We start from the raw sequence: 16,622 nt of genomic DNA, 5'->3' as shown, positions 1-16,622 counted from the left end.
CAGATCTCTCTGCTGAAACCTTTCAAGCTAGAAGAGTGTGGTCATCGACTTTTAATCTCCTAATACAAAATAACTTTCAACCCAGGACACTGTACACAGCTGAACTGAGTTTCACTTATGACAGAGAAATTAAATACTTCAATGACATTCACATGTTGAAGAACTCTGCCATAACTAAACCAGCTCTCCAGGATATTCTCAGACCTATCCTCCATAAAGACCAGCGTAATCCTCCACCACAAAAGTAAACCCACTCAGAAAATTTTGATCAAATTCCAACTTCCACAGTCGGAAAAGGATTAAAAATGTCCACTGGACTCTCGAAAGGCTTATCAATATTCTCAATTAATGTGAATGGTTTAAATTGTCCTCTAAAGAGGCACGGGTTGGCTGACTGGATATGGAAACTCAAGCCAGATAGCTGCATACAAGAATCTCACCTTACCTTAAAAGACAAATATAGCCTCAAGGTGAAGGGATGGTCATCTATACTCCAGGCAAATGGAAAGCAGAAAAAAGCAGGCATTGCAATCCTATTTGCAGACGCAATAGGCTTTAAACCAACCGAAATAAGGAAGGATAAGGATGAACACTTCATATTTGTTATAGGTAATACTCAATATGATGAGATTTCAATTATTAATATTTATGCACCCAACCAGAATGCACTTCAATTTATAAGAGAAACTCTAACAGACATGAGCAACTTGATTTCCTCCAGTTCCATAGTAGTTGGAGATTTTAACACCCCTTTAGCAGTGCTGGATAAATCCTCCAAAAAGAAGCTAAGCAAAGAAATTTTAGATTTAAACTCAACCATTCAACATCTGGACTTAACAGACATCTACAGAACATTTCATCCCAATAAAACTGAATACACATTCTTCTCATCAGCCCACAGAACATACTCCAAAATCGACCACATCCTAGGCCATAAATCTAACTTCAGCAAATTTTAAAAAATAGAAATTATTCCTTGCATCTTCTCAGACCATGATGGAATAAAAGTCGAACTCAATAACAACAGGAACCTGCATACCCATACAAAAACATGGAAGCTAAACAACCTTATGCTGAAGGATAGATAGATGGGTTATACACGAGATTAAGAAGGAAATCATCAAATTTTTGGAACAAAAGAACAACCAACGCACAAATTACCAGAACCTCTGGGATACTGCAAAGGCAGTCCTAAGAGGGAAATTTATAGCACTGCAAGCCTTCCTCAAGAAAACGGAAAGAGAGGAAGTTAATAACTTAATGGGACATCTCAAGCAACTGGAGAAGGAAGAACACTCCAATCCCAAACCCCACAGAAGAAAAGAAATAACCAAAATCAGAGCAGAATAAAATGAAATCGAAAAAAAAAGAATTATACAATAGATCAATAAATCCAAAAGTTGTTTTTTGAAAAAATCAATAAAATAGATAAACCTTTGGCCAACCTAACCAGGAAAAAAAGAGTAAAATCTCTAATTTCATCAATCAGAAATGGTAACGATGAAATAACAACAGAGCCCTCAGAAAATCAAAAAATCCTTAATGAATACTACAAGAAACTCTACTCTCAGAAATATGAAATTCTGAAAGAAATCGACCAATACCTGGAAGTACGCCACCTACCAAGACTTAGCCAGAATGAAGTGGAAATGTTGAGCAGGCCTATATCAAATTCTGAAATAGCATCAACTATACAAAACCTCCCTAAAAAGAAAAGCCCAGGACCAGATGGCTTTACGTCAGAATTCTACCAAACCTTTAAAGAAGAACTAGTACCTATATTACTAAACCTCTTCCAAAATATAGAAAAAGAAGAAATATTACCCAACACATTCTACGAAGCAAACATCACCTTGATCCCCAAACCAGGGAAAGACCCAACAACAAAAGAAAATTATAGGCCAATATCACTAATGAATATTGATGCTAAAATAAATATTCAATAAGATCCTAACGAACAGAATCCAACAACACATCAAAAAAAATTATACGCCAGGACCAAGTGGGATTTATCCCAGGCTCTCAAGGCTGTTCAATATAGGTAACTCTATAAATGTAATTCAGCACATAAACAAACTAAAATATAAGGACCATATGATTCTTTCAATTGATGCAGAAAAAGCTTTGATAATATCCAGCATCCCTTCATGATCAGAACACTTAAGAAAATTGGTATACAAGGGACATTTCTTAAACTAATAGAGGCCATCTACAGCAAACCCACCGCCAATATCGTATTGAATGGAGTTAAATTGAAATCATTTCCACTTAGATCAGGAACCAGGCAAGGCTGCCCATTGTCTCCACTGCTCTTTAACATTGTAATGGAAGTTTTAGCCATTGCAATTAGGGAAGGAAAGGCGATCAAGGGTATCCACATAGGGTCAGAAGAGATCAAACTTTCACTCTTTGCCCATGACATGATCGTATATCTGGAAAACACTAGGGATTCTACTACAAAACTTTTAGAAGTGATTAAGGAATACAGCAATGTCTCAGGCTACAAAATCAACACCCATAAATCTGTAGCCTTTATATATACCAACAATAACCAAGCTGAAAAAACAGTCAAGGACTCCATTCCTTTCACAGTAGTGCCAAAGAAGATGAAATATTGGGAGTATACCTATCAAAGGACGTGAAAGATCTCTACGAAGAGAACTATGAAAAGAAATAGCTGAAGATGTTAACAGATGGAAAAACATACCATGCTCATGGCTGGGAAGAATCAACATTGTTAAAATGTCTATACTACCCAAAGCAATATATAATTTTAACACAATTCCTATTAAAGCTCCATTGTCATATTTTAAAGATCTTGAAAAAAACAATACTTCGTTTTATATGGAATCAGAAAAAAACTCGCATAGCCGAAACATTACTCAGATTAAAAACACATCAGGAGGAATCACGCTACCAGACCTGAGACTGTATTATAAATCAATAGTGATCAAAACAGCATGGTATTGGCACAAAAACAGAGAAGTAGATGTCTGGAACAGAATAGAGAACCAAGAGATGAATCCAGCTACTTACCATTATTTGATCTTTGACAAGCCAATTAAAAACATTCAGTGGGGAAAAGATTCCCTATTTAACAAATGATGCTGGGTGAACTGGCTGGCAACCTGTAGAAGATTGAAACTGGACCCACACCTATTAACTAAGATAGACTCTCACTGCATAAAAGATTTAAACTTAACACATGAAACTATAAAAATACTTGAAGAAAGTGCAGGGAAAACTCTTGAAGGAATCACCCTGGGTGAATATTTTATGAGGAGGACTCCCCAGGCAATTAAAGCAGTATCAAAAATACATTACTGGGACCTGATCAAACTAAAAAGCTTCTGCACAGCCAAGAACATAGTAAGTAAAACAAGCAGACAGCCCTCAGAATGGGAGAAAATATTTGCAGGTTATACCTCCGATAAAGGTCTAATAACCAGAATCCACAGAGAACTCAAAAGTATTAGCAAGAAAAGAACACGTGATCCCATCCCAGCATGAGCAAGGGACTTGAAGAGAAACTTCTCTGAAGAAGACAAACACATGATCTACAAACACATGAAAAAATGCTCATCATCTTTAATCATCAGAGAAATGCAAATCAAAACTACTTTGAGATATCACCTAACCCCAGTAAGAGTAGCCCACATAACAAAAATCCCAAAACCAGAGATATTGGCATGGATGCGGAGAAAAGGGCACACTTCTACACTGCTGGTGGGAGTGCACACTAATACATTCCTTCTGGAAGGATGTTTGGAGAATGGAGAATACTTAGAGATCTAAAAATAGAACTGCCATTCAATCCTATAATTCCTTTACTAGGTTTATACCCAGAAGACCAAAAAATCACAATATAACAAAGACATCTGTACCAGAATGTTTATTGCAGCCCTATTCATAATTGCTAAGTCATGAAAGAAGCCCAAGTGCCCATCGACCCACAAATGGACTAGCAAATTGTGGTACATGTATACCATGGAATATTACGCAGCCTTAAAGAAAGATGGATACTTACCTCTTTCATGCTTACATGGATGGAGCTGGAACATATTCTTCTTAGCAAAGTATCTCAGGAATGGAAGAAAAAGTACCCAATGTACTCAGCCCTACTATGAAGCTAAATTATAGCTTTTACATGAAGGCTATAACCCAACTATAGCACAAGACTATGAGGAAAGGGCCAAGGAAGGGGAAGGGAGGGGGGAGGTGAGGGTGGAGGGAGGATAATGGATGGAGCCACACCTACGGTGCATCTTAGAATGGGTATAGGTGAAACTTACTAAAGGCAGAATACAAATGTCTACATACAATAACTAAGAAAATGCCATGAAGGCTACATTGAACAGTTTGATGAGAATATTTCAGATTGTATGTGAAACCAGCACATTGTACCCCTTGATTGCACTAATGTACACAGCTATGATTTAACAGTAAAAAATAAATAAATAAATAAACAAATAAAATAAAAGAAAAAGAAAAAAGTAACATTACAACTGATATCAAAGCGAAACAAAACATCATCCGTGAATACTACACAAATCTCTACTTGCATAAACTAGAAAATATAGAGGAAATGAATAAGTTCCTGGAAACATACAACTTCCCAACTCAAGCAGAAAGGAATAAAACTGTTGAACAGACTGATAATTAACAGTGAGCTTGAAATGGTACTTTGAAAAAAAAACTTACAAAAAAAAAAGTCACAGACTAGATGGATTCACAGCCAAATCCTGTCAGACCTACAAAGACCTGGTACCCATAATACAGAAATTATTCCATAAAAGTAAAGAGGGAATCCTTTCCAACTTAATCTATGAAACCAGTATAACTTTCATACCAAAGCCAAGAAAAGGAAAAACAAAAAAAGAAGACTATCGACCAATATTCCTTATGAATATAGATGCACAAATCCTCTGGGACAAGACCAGAGTGGGCTTTCCACAAATAAAAGAACTTTCCTCTTATTGGTCATAGCTTCTCACTGTTCTATGAACTCAGGGGGCTCCTCAGATTCTCCCTGAGCTTTGATATATTCAGGTAGGATTCTTATCTTTAAATAGTTTCTAGTTGTATTTGTGTAGGGGTAATGATACTGGGGAATCTTCTGCTCTGCTATCTTGCTGAAGTCACTTTGCTTACTATATTTTTTTTTTTTTTGCTTTATTAACTTTTTGACTCTTTCGTAGTAATACTTACATTATTATATAAAAATTCTTTTCTTTATACACTTATTACATAAGCTTTTTTCTATTTTAAAAGGTTTCTTAATTTTTAAATTTTTTGTTAAAAACTAAAACACACTAGCTAGGAGTTGTGGCAAGCCCAAACTATTGGGAAGCTGAGGTAAGGAGATCACTTGACCCCAATAGTTTGGGGTTTCTGAGAGCTAGGATGCAGGATGGTACTCTATGCAGGGCACAGAGTGAGACTACTTCTCAAAATGACAGAAACACACACATTAGCCTAAGCCTGCAAAGGTCAGGCATATCAATATCACTGTGTTCCACCTCCACATCTTGTCACTCTGGAAAGTCTTCAGGGGTAATAACACTTATGGGACTGTCATCTCCTATGATAACAATGTCTTTTTCTAAATTATTTCCTAAAGGACTTGCCTGAGGCTATTTTACAGTTAACTTTTTTTATATAAATGAAAAGAATATATTCTAAAATAACAATAAAGAGTATATGGCTCGGCACCTGTAGCTCAGCGGCCAGGGTGCCAGCCACATACACTGGAGCTGGCAGGTTCAAACGCAGGTTCGAACCCAACCTGGGCCTGCAAACAATAATAACAACTACAACCAAAAAATACTGCCCATTGTGGTGGGTGCCTATAGTCCCAGCTACTTGGGAAGAAGAGGCAAGAGAATCACTTAAGCCCAAGAGTTAGAGGTTGCTATGAGCTGTGACACCACGGCACTCTACTGAGGACAACATAGTGAGACTCTATCTCAAAAAAAATAAAAAAAAGAGTATAGTAAATATATAAACCAGTAAGATAGTTGTTTATTGTTAATTATCACATATTACATATTTTACATAATTATATGTGCTATCCTTTTATACAAGTGGGAATACAGTAGGTTTCTTTACACTAGCATCACCTCAAACAATAATAAATTGTATTATGATATTACAAAAGCTATGGCATCACTAAGTGATAGTAATCCTTCAACTTCATTTTAATCTTATGAAACCACTGTTGTATATGTTTTCTATCTTTGACCAAAACATCATTATGCAGTGCATGATGGTATGTTATAAATCTATGTATAATCAAAATAGCATACTTTTGGCATAAAAAGACACATTGACCATTGGAACATGTTAGAAAGCCCAGAAACCACACATTTCCAGTCAACTCACTTTTGACAAAGGAGCCAAGAACATACAGTGGGGAAAGCACAACTTCTTCAATAAATGGTGTTGTTAAAACAAGATATCCATATGCAGAAGAATGAAATTGGATCCTTCTCCATCTATATGCAAAAATTAGCTCAAAACAGATTACAACATAAGATCTGAAACTATAATACTACTAGAAGAAAACATAGGGGAAAGCTTCACAATATTAGACTAGGCAGTGATTATTTTGGATACTAGGATAGAAAGCACAGGCAACAAAAGCAAAAATAGATAATTGGGATTGTATCAAATTAGAAAGCTTTTGTATAGAACAGAAAATAATTAGCAAAGTGAAGAGACAACATACAGAATGGGGCCACATATGTAATAATCATTTAATATGCAAAGTACATAAGGAACTCAAACAACTCAATTTGAAAATGAGCAAAAGCCAGGCATGGTGGCTCATGCCTATAATCCTAGCACTCTGGGAGCCCAAAGCTGGTAGATCACAGGAGTTCAAGACCAGCCTAAGCAAGAGCGAGACCCATCTCTAAAAAAAATAGCAGGGCATCACAGTGAGTCACTATAGTCCTAGCAACTCAGGTGGCACGAGAATCGCTTGAGCCCAGAAGTTTTAGGTTGCTGTGCGCTGTAACACCAAAGCACTCTACTGAGAGTGACAAAGCAAAACGTCTCAAAAAATAATAATAATAAGCAAAGGACCCAAATAGACATTTCTTTTTATTTTTATTTTTTTTTTTTTTTAAGACAGAGCAACACTTTGCCACCCTTGGTAGAGTACCATGGCATCATGGCTTATAGCAACCTCAAACTCTTGGGCTCAAGCAATTCTCTTGCCTCCACCTCCCAAGTAGCTTGGACTACAGGCACCCACCACAACACCTGCCTATTTTTAGAGACAAGGTCTCACTCTGGCTCAGGCTGGTCTCAAACCATCTTGGCCTCCCAAGTGCTAGGATTATAGGCATGAGCCACCACGCCCAGCCTCCCAAATAAACATTTCCAAAAAGAAGATATATACAAAGGCCAATAGGTTCATGAGAAAATGCTCAACATCACTACTCATCAGGGAAATGCAAATTAAAACCACAATGAAATATCACTTCACATCTGTTAGAGTAACTATTGTCAAAAAGATGAAAGGTAAGTATTATCAAGGATGCAAAGAAAGGGGAACCCTTGTACACTGTTAGTGAGAATGCCAATTAGCATAGCCACTATCAAAACAGTACAGAGGTTCCTCAAAAAACTAACAATAGAAATACCATATGATTCAATCCCACCCCTAGGTATATATCCAAAGGAACTGAAATCAGTATGTCAAAAGGATCTCTGCACTCCCATGCTCATGACAGCATCACTCAACAATAGTCAAGATATGAAAATAACTGTAGTGCCCATCAATGAATGAATGGATTTTAAAAAGGTGGCACATATACACAATGGAATACTATTCAGCCTTACCAAAGAAGGAAATCCTGTCATTTCCGGTAATGTAGATAAATCTGGTGGACATTACATTAAGTAAAATCAAGCAGACACAGAATGACAAACACCAGGGCCTATCTCCCTGGGGGTGGGGGGTCGCTTTTCTCCTAAGCCAGGGTAAGAGGCCAAGGCAAGCCCTTGAGGGTCACCAGGACTTTCATGAGCTGGACAGCCTTGTTTTCTTACCACAGATATTTGGGGTGGGGGAAGATACCACATGATCTCACTTACATGTGGAATCTTTAAAAGCCAGAATCATGGATATAAACAGAAGAATGATAGTTACCAGAGGCAGTGGGGCAGGGAGAGGAATGGATAGTTTTTGATCAAAGGGTACAAACAGGAAGAATAGGTTTTGAGATCTATTACACAGCAGGGTGACTACAGTCAATAATAATGAATTGTAGATTTCAAAATAACTAGGAGTAAATTTCAAATATCTCACTTGAAAAAAATCAGTGAGGTGTGATTATGTTAACTAGCTTGATTTAATCATTCTACGCTATATACATGTATCAAACAACATATTGTACCACATAAATCTATACATTTATGATTGGTCAATTTAAAATAATATTCATTTTTTTTTAAAGGCAGAGGTGCCTAAAGAACAGTGAAAATAAAATGCCACAAGAAGACAGAAGAATAATTCTGGGAAGATGGCCAACTGGTAGCAAACCCCAGCAGAGGCTCCTGAGCAGAGGAAGAAAACTGGACTGAATCAGACTCTATAAAGCCAAAGGTGGAGAGCTGAGCCAAGAAAGAAGTTCAGCAAGCTTTAACTCCAAGGAAGAGCATTCAAGAAAACAAATTACAGGTACAAAGCCTATCGACTAGAGGAGGGGAGACCCTCCCCCAAGCAGGAGGCCTGCTTCAGGCTATCTGTGAACATGCAGAGAACAAAAGACCTCTCATTTTACCTCACTGGAGAGAGCCACTAAACTTTAGGTCTCTTTCTCCAGGGAGGTCCCACTTATGAACCTAGACATCACCCCGCCAGGCATAAAATTGAACAGATATTTTCCCCCACACGTCCAAACTCCCAGTCAACCCTTCCCCCCTCGCATGGCAGTCTGAAGTCCTGCCCCCTGCAGAGTGCAGAGTGTTTGGTCTTTTCCTGAGAGATTTGGGCAAAGTGTGGACCACCAACCATTAGGACAGAATCTGTGACTAACGGGGAAGAAAGAGGGTGTGGGAAGTAAGGGACACTTAGTGGAAAGAGAAGCAGTCCCCTGATTATGACTATGTCTGGCCAGTGGTGGTACTGACCCTCAGTTCAGGCTGTGTCTGGCAGGACAGGGTGCAGAACCCACGGCTCTGATGGCACCCACAGCAGGAGAGTGGTTGCCCCTGTGTGGACTGAGTTCAACAGATAGGACTGGTCCCCAGCCCCTGCTGAGCCTGTAAGCAAAGGATTTCTAGGCGGGGACTGAGACCTGAGAACAAGGGTGTGGTCTCCTGATTTCAATAGAACCTCGAGCAGTAGCTTACTGGATATGTACCAAGAACTGAGGGCTATGGCATGGTTCCCCGTATCCAATGGGGCTGATGAGCAGAGGCTTACTGGGTGAGGATTGAGACCTGCTGGTGGAGTGTGGTGCCCTGATTCTAACAGAGCCTGTGAACAGGGGTTTGCCAGGCAGTGGATCAAGACTGGAAAATGGGGGCATGGTCCCCTTACCCCAGCTGGTCTGACAAGCAGAGGCTAGCTGGGTATGGACTGAGACTGGTGAGTGGGGACATTGGCCCCTGGCTCCAACTGGGCCTGTGAGCAAAGAAGCAGACAACAGTGTGGACTGAGTCTGGCAAGCAGGAGTGTGGATCCCTGGCTCCAATTGTGCTATTGCAGACCCTTGAATCCCTCTCTGTTGGGCAGGGTTTGCACTGCCTGAGACAATTCGATTGGAACCCGTGTCTGGGGCTGTCCACTTAGGGACATTCTGAGGTTGACCTTTGAAGTTCTGTAGCAAAAAACAATTGAAGTGTGGGGGCTGGGGGCTACAGCTGTTTGTATCTCTTTACATTTGAAATTTAAACCTAATACTGTGGTTTCCTAGGATAGGGTAGATGTTTGGCTGATATCAAAACAGACCTAGCTTGTGCTATCTCACCAAGTAGGTCCTCAGAGTCTCTGGCCAAAACTCTGAAAGAGGCCTTTGTAGGGTTGTAGGAGATAAGCCACAATTACAAAGCCTAGCACTTTGGTAAGAAGCTATCTCTACTACCTGGAAACCCCCAATTCAATCTCACCCTACCTGTGAGATTAATAACCTAATAACCAAATAACCTAATAACCAAATGGTGGAAAATAAACATGGTGCAGAACAGCAAGAACTCTGGCAACATGAATAACCAGAGTAGATCAACACCCACAAGAAATGACAAAGGAGATACAAATGAAGATGCATGCATAGACAAATGGCAGCAATGTCATAAATCGAATTCAGAATATGGATTGCAAATAAGATAAATAGAACGGAAGAAAAGACAGAAATTGAATTTCAAAGAGTAGTTCTAAAGTTGTCTCAAGAAATTAATGAATTTAAAGCCCAAGTCACCAAAAATATGGACATAATGAGAAAAGAGACAGCAGGGCTCAAGGAAATAAAAAAGTTAGTTGAGGAGTTCCAAAATACAGTAGAATCCCTCAGTAATAGAGTTGACCAGGCAGAAGAAAAGACCTCTGAAACTGAAGACAAAGCTTTTGAATGTTCCCAAACACTCAAAGAGGCAAACAAATGGAGAGCAAAACTGATCATTCTCCCTGAGAGAGTTGTGGGATCACTCCAAAAGATCAAACATTCGTCTTATAGGAGAAGACGAGAACATTCCCAAAGGAGAAGAAGATGGTCCTAAAGGTACAGATGCTTTACTCCAAGAGATTTTGGAGGAGAATTTCCCAAGCATTGTGAGAGATACAGAACTTCTGATAGCAGACAGTTTCACAACCCCAGCAAGACTCAATCCAAATAAAGCATCTCCTAGACACACTGTGATTAACTTTGCCAAAGTTAAGATGAAGGAGAAAATTCTGCAAGCAGCCAGACGAAACAAAAGCATCACCTACAAAGGGAGAACTATCAGAATGACGGCAGATCTCTCAGCTGAAATGTTTCAAGCCAGAAGAATATGGTCATCAACCTTCAATCTCCTAAAACAGAACAACTTCCAGCTCAGGATCCTCTATCCAGCTAAACTGAGTTTCATATCTGATGGAGAAATCAAATACTTTAATGACATAGACATGCCAAAGAAATTTGCCATAACTAAACCTCTCCAGGATATTCTTAGACCCATTCTCCACAACGACCAGCGCAATGCTCTGCCTCCAACGTAAACTCACCCAGAAATTTTTGAACAAAAATCCTTCCACAGTGATGAAAGGATTAAAAATGTCCACTGGACATCTGACAATCATGACACCCAAAATACAACCAGGCTTATCAATTCTCTCAATTAATGTAAATTATTTAAATTGTCCTCTAAAGAGGTACAGGCTGGCTGACTAGATACATAAACGCAGACCATATATCTGCTGTATACAAGAATCTCACCCTACGTTAAAGCACGGGTCTTCAAACTTTCTAAACAGGGGGCCAATTCACTGTCCCTCAGACCATTGGAGGGCTGGACTATAGTTTAAAAAAAAAAAAACTATGAACAAATTCCTATGCACACTGCACATATCTTATTTTGAAGTAAAAAAACAAAACAGGAACAAATACAATCACACCACCACATGTGGCCAGCGGGCCATAGTTTGAGGAGCTCTGCAAAGGATAAAAACAGACTCAGGGTAAAGGGATGGACTATAATACAGGCAAATGGAAACCAACAAAAAAAGGGGTTGCAATTTTAGTAGCAGATACAATTGGCTTTAAACCAACTAAGATAAAGAAAGACAAGGAAGGTAGGTCACTACATATTTGTCAAGGGAAACACCCAACATGAAGAGATTTCGATAATGAACATTTATGCACCCTACCAGAATGCTCCTTGGTTCATAAAGCAGACCCTAATGGAGATGAACAACTTGATATCTTCCTGCACTATAATAGTTGGAGATTTTAACACCCCTTTGACACTTTTGGATAGATCCTCCAAGAAGAAACTAAACAAAGAAATATTAGACTTAAACCTGACCCTAGAACAAATGGACTTTAAAGATCTCTATAGATAGAACATTTCACCCTAATAAAACTGAATATATATTCTTCTCATCAGCCCATAGGTCATCCTCCAAAATAGATCATATCCTAGAACATAAGTGTAACCTCAACAAATTTAAAAGTGTAGAAATTATTCCTTGTATTTTCTCGGACCACCATGGAATAAAAGTTGAACTCAACAGCAATAGGAATCTTCATACTCAAACAAAGTCACTGAAGCTAAATAATCTTAGGTGGAATGATAGCTGGTCAAAGACGAGATTAAGAAGGAAATCACCAAATTTTTGGAACAAAATGATAATGAAGACACAAATTATCAAAACCTGTGGGATATTGCAAAGGCAGGCCTAACAGGGAAATTTATAGCATTAGAAGCCTTGACCAATAAAACAGAAAGAAAGGAAACCAACAACTTAATGGATCATTTCAAGCAACTGAAAAAGGAAGAACATTGCAACCCCAAACCCAGCAGAAGAAAAGAACCAAAATTAGGGCAAAATTAAATGAAATCGAAAACAAAAGGATCATTCAGAAGATCAATGAAACAAAAAGTTTGTTTTTTAAAAAAAATTAACAAAATTGATAAACCTTTGGCCAACCTAACCAGAAATAGAAAAGTAAAATCTTTAATATCATCTCTCAGAAACAGTAAAGGAGAAATAACAGTAGACACTTCAGAAATTCAAAAAATTCTCAATGATTACTATAAAAATCTCGATTCCCAGAAATCTGAAAATCTGAAGGAAATGGACCAATACCTGGAAGCACGCCACCTTCCTAGACTCAACCAGAAAGAATTAGAAATCATGAATAGACCTATATCAATCACTAAAATAGCATCGATAAAATCTCTTCCCTCCCCCCCAAAAAAAGTCCAGGACCAGATGGCTTCACATTCAAATTCTATCAAACCTTTCAAGAGGAACTACTACCTATCTTATACAATGTTTTCCAAAGCATAGAAAAAGAAGGAATACTTCCCAACACATTCTATGAAGCAAATATCACCCTGATACCCAACCAGGAAAAGATCCAACAAAGAAAGAAAATTATAGACCAATATCATCAATGAATATCAATGCAAAAATATTCAATATCTTAGCAAACAGAATTCAACAACACATTAAAAAAATTATACACCATGATCAAGTTGTTTTTATTCCAGGGTTGCAAGGGTGGTTCAACATACACAAATCTATAAATATAATACATTACATCAATAAAATAAAAAACAAAGACCATATGATTCTCTCAAGTGATGCAGAAAAAGCCTTTGATAATATCCAGCATCCTTTCATGATCAGAATTCTTAAGAAAATAGGCACAGAAGGGACATTTCTTAAACTGATAGAGGCCATCTACAGCAAACCTATAGCCAATAGCACATTGAATGGTGTAAAATTGAAAACATTTCCACTCAGATCAGGAAAAAGGCAAGGATGCCCTCTGTCTCCACTGCTATTCAGCATAGTAATGGAAGTCTTAAGACATCACCATCAAGCAAGAGAAAGCAATCAAGTGTATTCAAGTAGGGTCAGAGGAGATCAAATTCTCACTCTTTGTTGATGATATGATCCTATGTGTGGAAAATCCCAAAGACTCAACTTCGAAACTCTTAGAAGTGACCAAGGAATACAGCAGCATCTCAGGATATAAAATGAATACTTGCAAGTCAGTACCTTTTATATATGCCAACAATAGTCAAGCTGAAAAAATAATCAAGGACTCTTATTTCTTTTACAATAGTGCCAAAGAAGATGAACTATCTGGGAATTTACCTAACAAAGAATTTACCTAACATAGTTCTCTCTATAAAGAAAAGAACATAGTTCTCTCTTTCTTTAAGAAAAGAAATAGCTGAAGGCGGAGCAAGATGGCAGCCGAGTAACAGCTTCCTTGCATCTGGGCACTGTGAGTCTGGGGAGATAGGATTCCAGGCATCTCTGGCTGGTGGGAACTGCCTATCATCACTCCTATGACAACACAGGGAGTCAGCGAGAGACTTCTGGACCCCAAGAGGAGGACTAAAACAGTGGAAAACCGGCAAGTAGTCGCGTGTGTTCAATCCGTCTAAACCCGCCCACAACTGTAAGTTCAGTGGCAGCGAGACTGCAAACCAGAAACGCCTTACCTGTGAACTGTTATGATGTCCTTGGGCTTGGCACTGAGTTGAACTGCCCTGGGGAAGGCCTGAGCGGGAGTGCGGAGAACTTTGGCCGTTGTCTAGGGCCCCAGTCTGAGCCGCTGAGCCAGACGGAGCTAATAGTGTTTGGCGGTGGGTCACACGGAACCATTGTCAGTGATCTGCCCCGGCAAGCTCCGCCCTCAGGGTCGCAGAGCTAGAAACGGGTGGGAGCTTGTAACCCAGCAACCAAGTAGCCTAAGGGTGGGGTCTGAGCCGCCTTGCAGCCCTAACCCTCAGGGGCAGAGTGAGACCGGTTTTGGCACACTGGGTAAGCGGATAGCCACTTCAGCAGTGATTCCAGCGAGAAAGCTGGGAAGGCTTCTGCTCAGCAAGTTTACAAGTTCAAAGTGCCTTTTAAGTGGGCTGAAGAGAGATTTAGGGTGTCTACCTGCTGGGGTTTGAGAAATCAGCAGCCTCCAGTCGTATCAGAACTGTGACTAACATCTCATACCCCAGAAGACCACGTGTTGCCCAGACAATATTCAATAACATATACAAACTGCTTTGTTTTTGGTTGTGTATTTTTTTCTTTTTTTTTTGTTTGATTGTTTTTTTTTGTTTGTTTGTTTGTTTGTTTCTTTATTTTGATGTTGTTGATGTTCTTTTGTTTTTTAATTTCAATCTTTTCCATACAGATCCCTTTTTCTTTCTCAACTTTTCTAGTTTAATTATAATTTCCCCTTGCTGCCTTTTTTAATAACTACAACTTCATTTTTGCTAGTGTTTCTACCCCTATCATTTGGTTTTTCACCCAATTGTATCCCCGTAAAAGTTTTCTGTTTGCTTGTTTTGGTTTGATTTATAGCATTTTTGTCTTTCCTCTCTACTTGGTGGAGGTGGGGTACTGTGTCTGATCAGGTTAGCAAAGAGCTGCTGACCTCAAGGGAACCACCCAACTGGGCACTCCCAGAAGGTGGGGTTTTTTAAGGTTGTGTCAAAGTACCCTACTGTACACCTATACTGCCCTGTCTCCCTCTTTCTGTACCTCTCTTTCTTTGGCAATATTCCTTATCCCCACCCCCTCTCCTTTCTCTATCTTTCTTTTTTTTCTTATCACTCGGTCCTCCTTTCTTTCATCCCTTTTATGCTCCTCAACCTTCTCACCCTTCTGGTCCTGTAACCATTAGTCCACAGGCACAAGAACTTAAAGAGCAAGAGGAAGTGAAAGGAAAATTAGGGCAAGGAAACAGATAAAAGAAATCACTCATGAGGAAGAATCAGCAGAAAACTCCAGGCAACATGAAGAACCAGTCCAGAACAACCCTGCCAACGGACCATGAGGTAGCTACTGCAGAGGATTCCACCTATACAGAAATGTTAGGAATGACAGAAAGGGAATTTAGAATACACATGTTGAAAACAATGAAAGAAATGATGGAAACAATGAAGGAAACTGCTAATAAAGTGGAAAATAACCAAAAGGAAATCAAAAACAGAATCAAATCAGAGATGAACGATATGCAGAATATAAAAAGGATATAGCAGAGCTGAAGGAAATGAAACAGTCAATCAGGGAACTTAAAGATGCAATGGAAAGTATCAGCAACAGGTTAGACCATGCAGAAGAAAGAATTTCAGAGGTAGAAGACAAAGTTTTTGAGATAACTCAGATAGTAAAAGAGGCAGAAAAGAAGGGAGAGAAAGCAGAACGTTCACTGTCAGAATTATGGGACTTTATGAAGCGTTCCAACATACGAGTTATAGGAATTCCAGAAGGGGAAGAAGAATGCCCCAGAGGAATGGAAGCCATACTACAGAATATTATAAAAGAAAATTTCCCAAACATCACCAAAGATTCTGACACATTGCTTTCAGAGGGATATCGGACCCCAGGTCGCCTCAACTCTAACCGAGCTTCTCCAAGACACATTGTGATGAACCTGTCCAAAGTCAAGACAAAAGAAAAGATTCTGCAAGCTGCCAGGAGTAAGCGCCAGTTCACCTACAGGGGCAAATCCATCAGAGTGACCGCAGACTTCTCTAATGAAACTTTCCAAGCAAGAAGACAATGGTCATCTACCTTTAATCTACTTAAACAGAACAATTTTCAGCCCAGAATTCTGTACCCTGCTAAGCTAAGCTTCAAAATTGATGGAGAAATCAAATCATTTACGGATATACAAACATTGAGGAAATTCACCACAACAAGACCAGCTCTACAGGAAATACTTCAACCTGTTCTGCACACTGACCACCACAATGGATCAGCAGCAAAGTAAGAACTCAGAAATTAAAGGACAGAACCTAACCTCCACACTGATGCAAAAGATAAAACTAAGCAATGGACTCTCACCAAATAAGAGGAATAGAATACTACCACACTTATCAATTATCTCCATAAATGTTAATGGCTTGAATTCCCCACTGAAGAGACATAGGTTGGCTGACTGGATTAA

At 39.0% G+C, this 16,622-nt stretch overlaps 1 protein-coding gene and 1 non-coding gene across 3 annotated transcripts in view; one reads left to right on the top strand and one right to left on the bottom strand.

Annotated features, from left to right (window-relative positions):
* STK33 (serine/threonine kinase 33) overlaps positions 1 to 16,622 on the bottom strand; it is a 321,663-nt gene that overhangs the window by 253,344 nt on the left and 51,697 nt on the right. The gene's annotated exons all lie outside the window — the stretch shown is intronic.
* LOC128566245 (small Cajal body-specific RNA 20) lies at positions 7,944 to 8,069 on the top strand. The gene has a single exon (XR_008374528.1). It is a non-coding gene; the product is annotated as a small Cajal body-specific RNA 20 (non-coding RNA).

The sequence above is a fragment of the Nycticebus coucang genome, chromosome 14 (assembly GCF_027406575.1).
Source record: "Nycticebus coucang isolate mNycCou1 chromosome 14, mNycCou1.pri, whole genome shotgun sequence".
In the NCBI taxonomy this organism is placed as follows: domain Eukaryota; kingdom Metazoa; phylum Chordata; class Mammalia; order Primates; family Lorisidae; genus Nycticebus; species Nycticebus coucang.
Note: the sequence above shows the minus strand (reverse complement) of the source record. Positions and strands in the feature narration are given on the sequence as shown.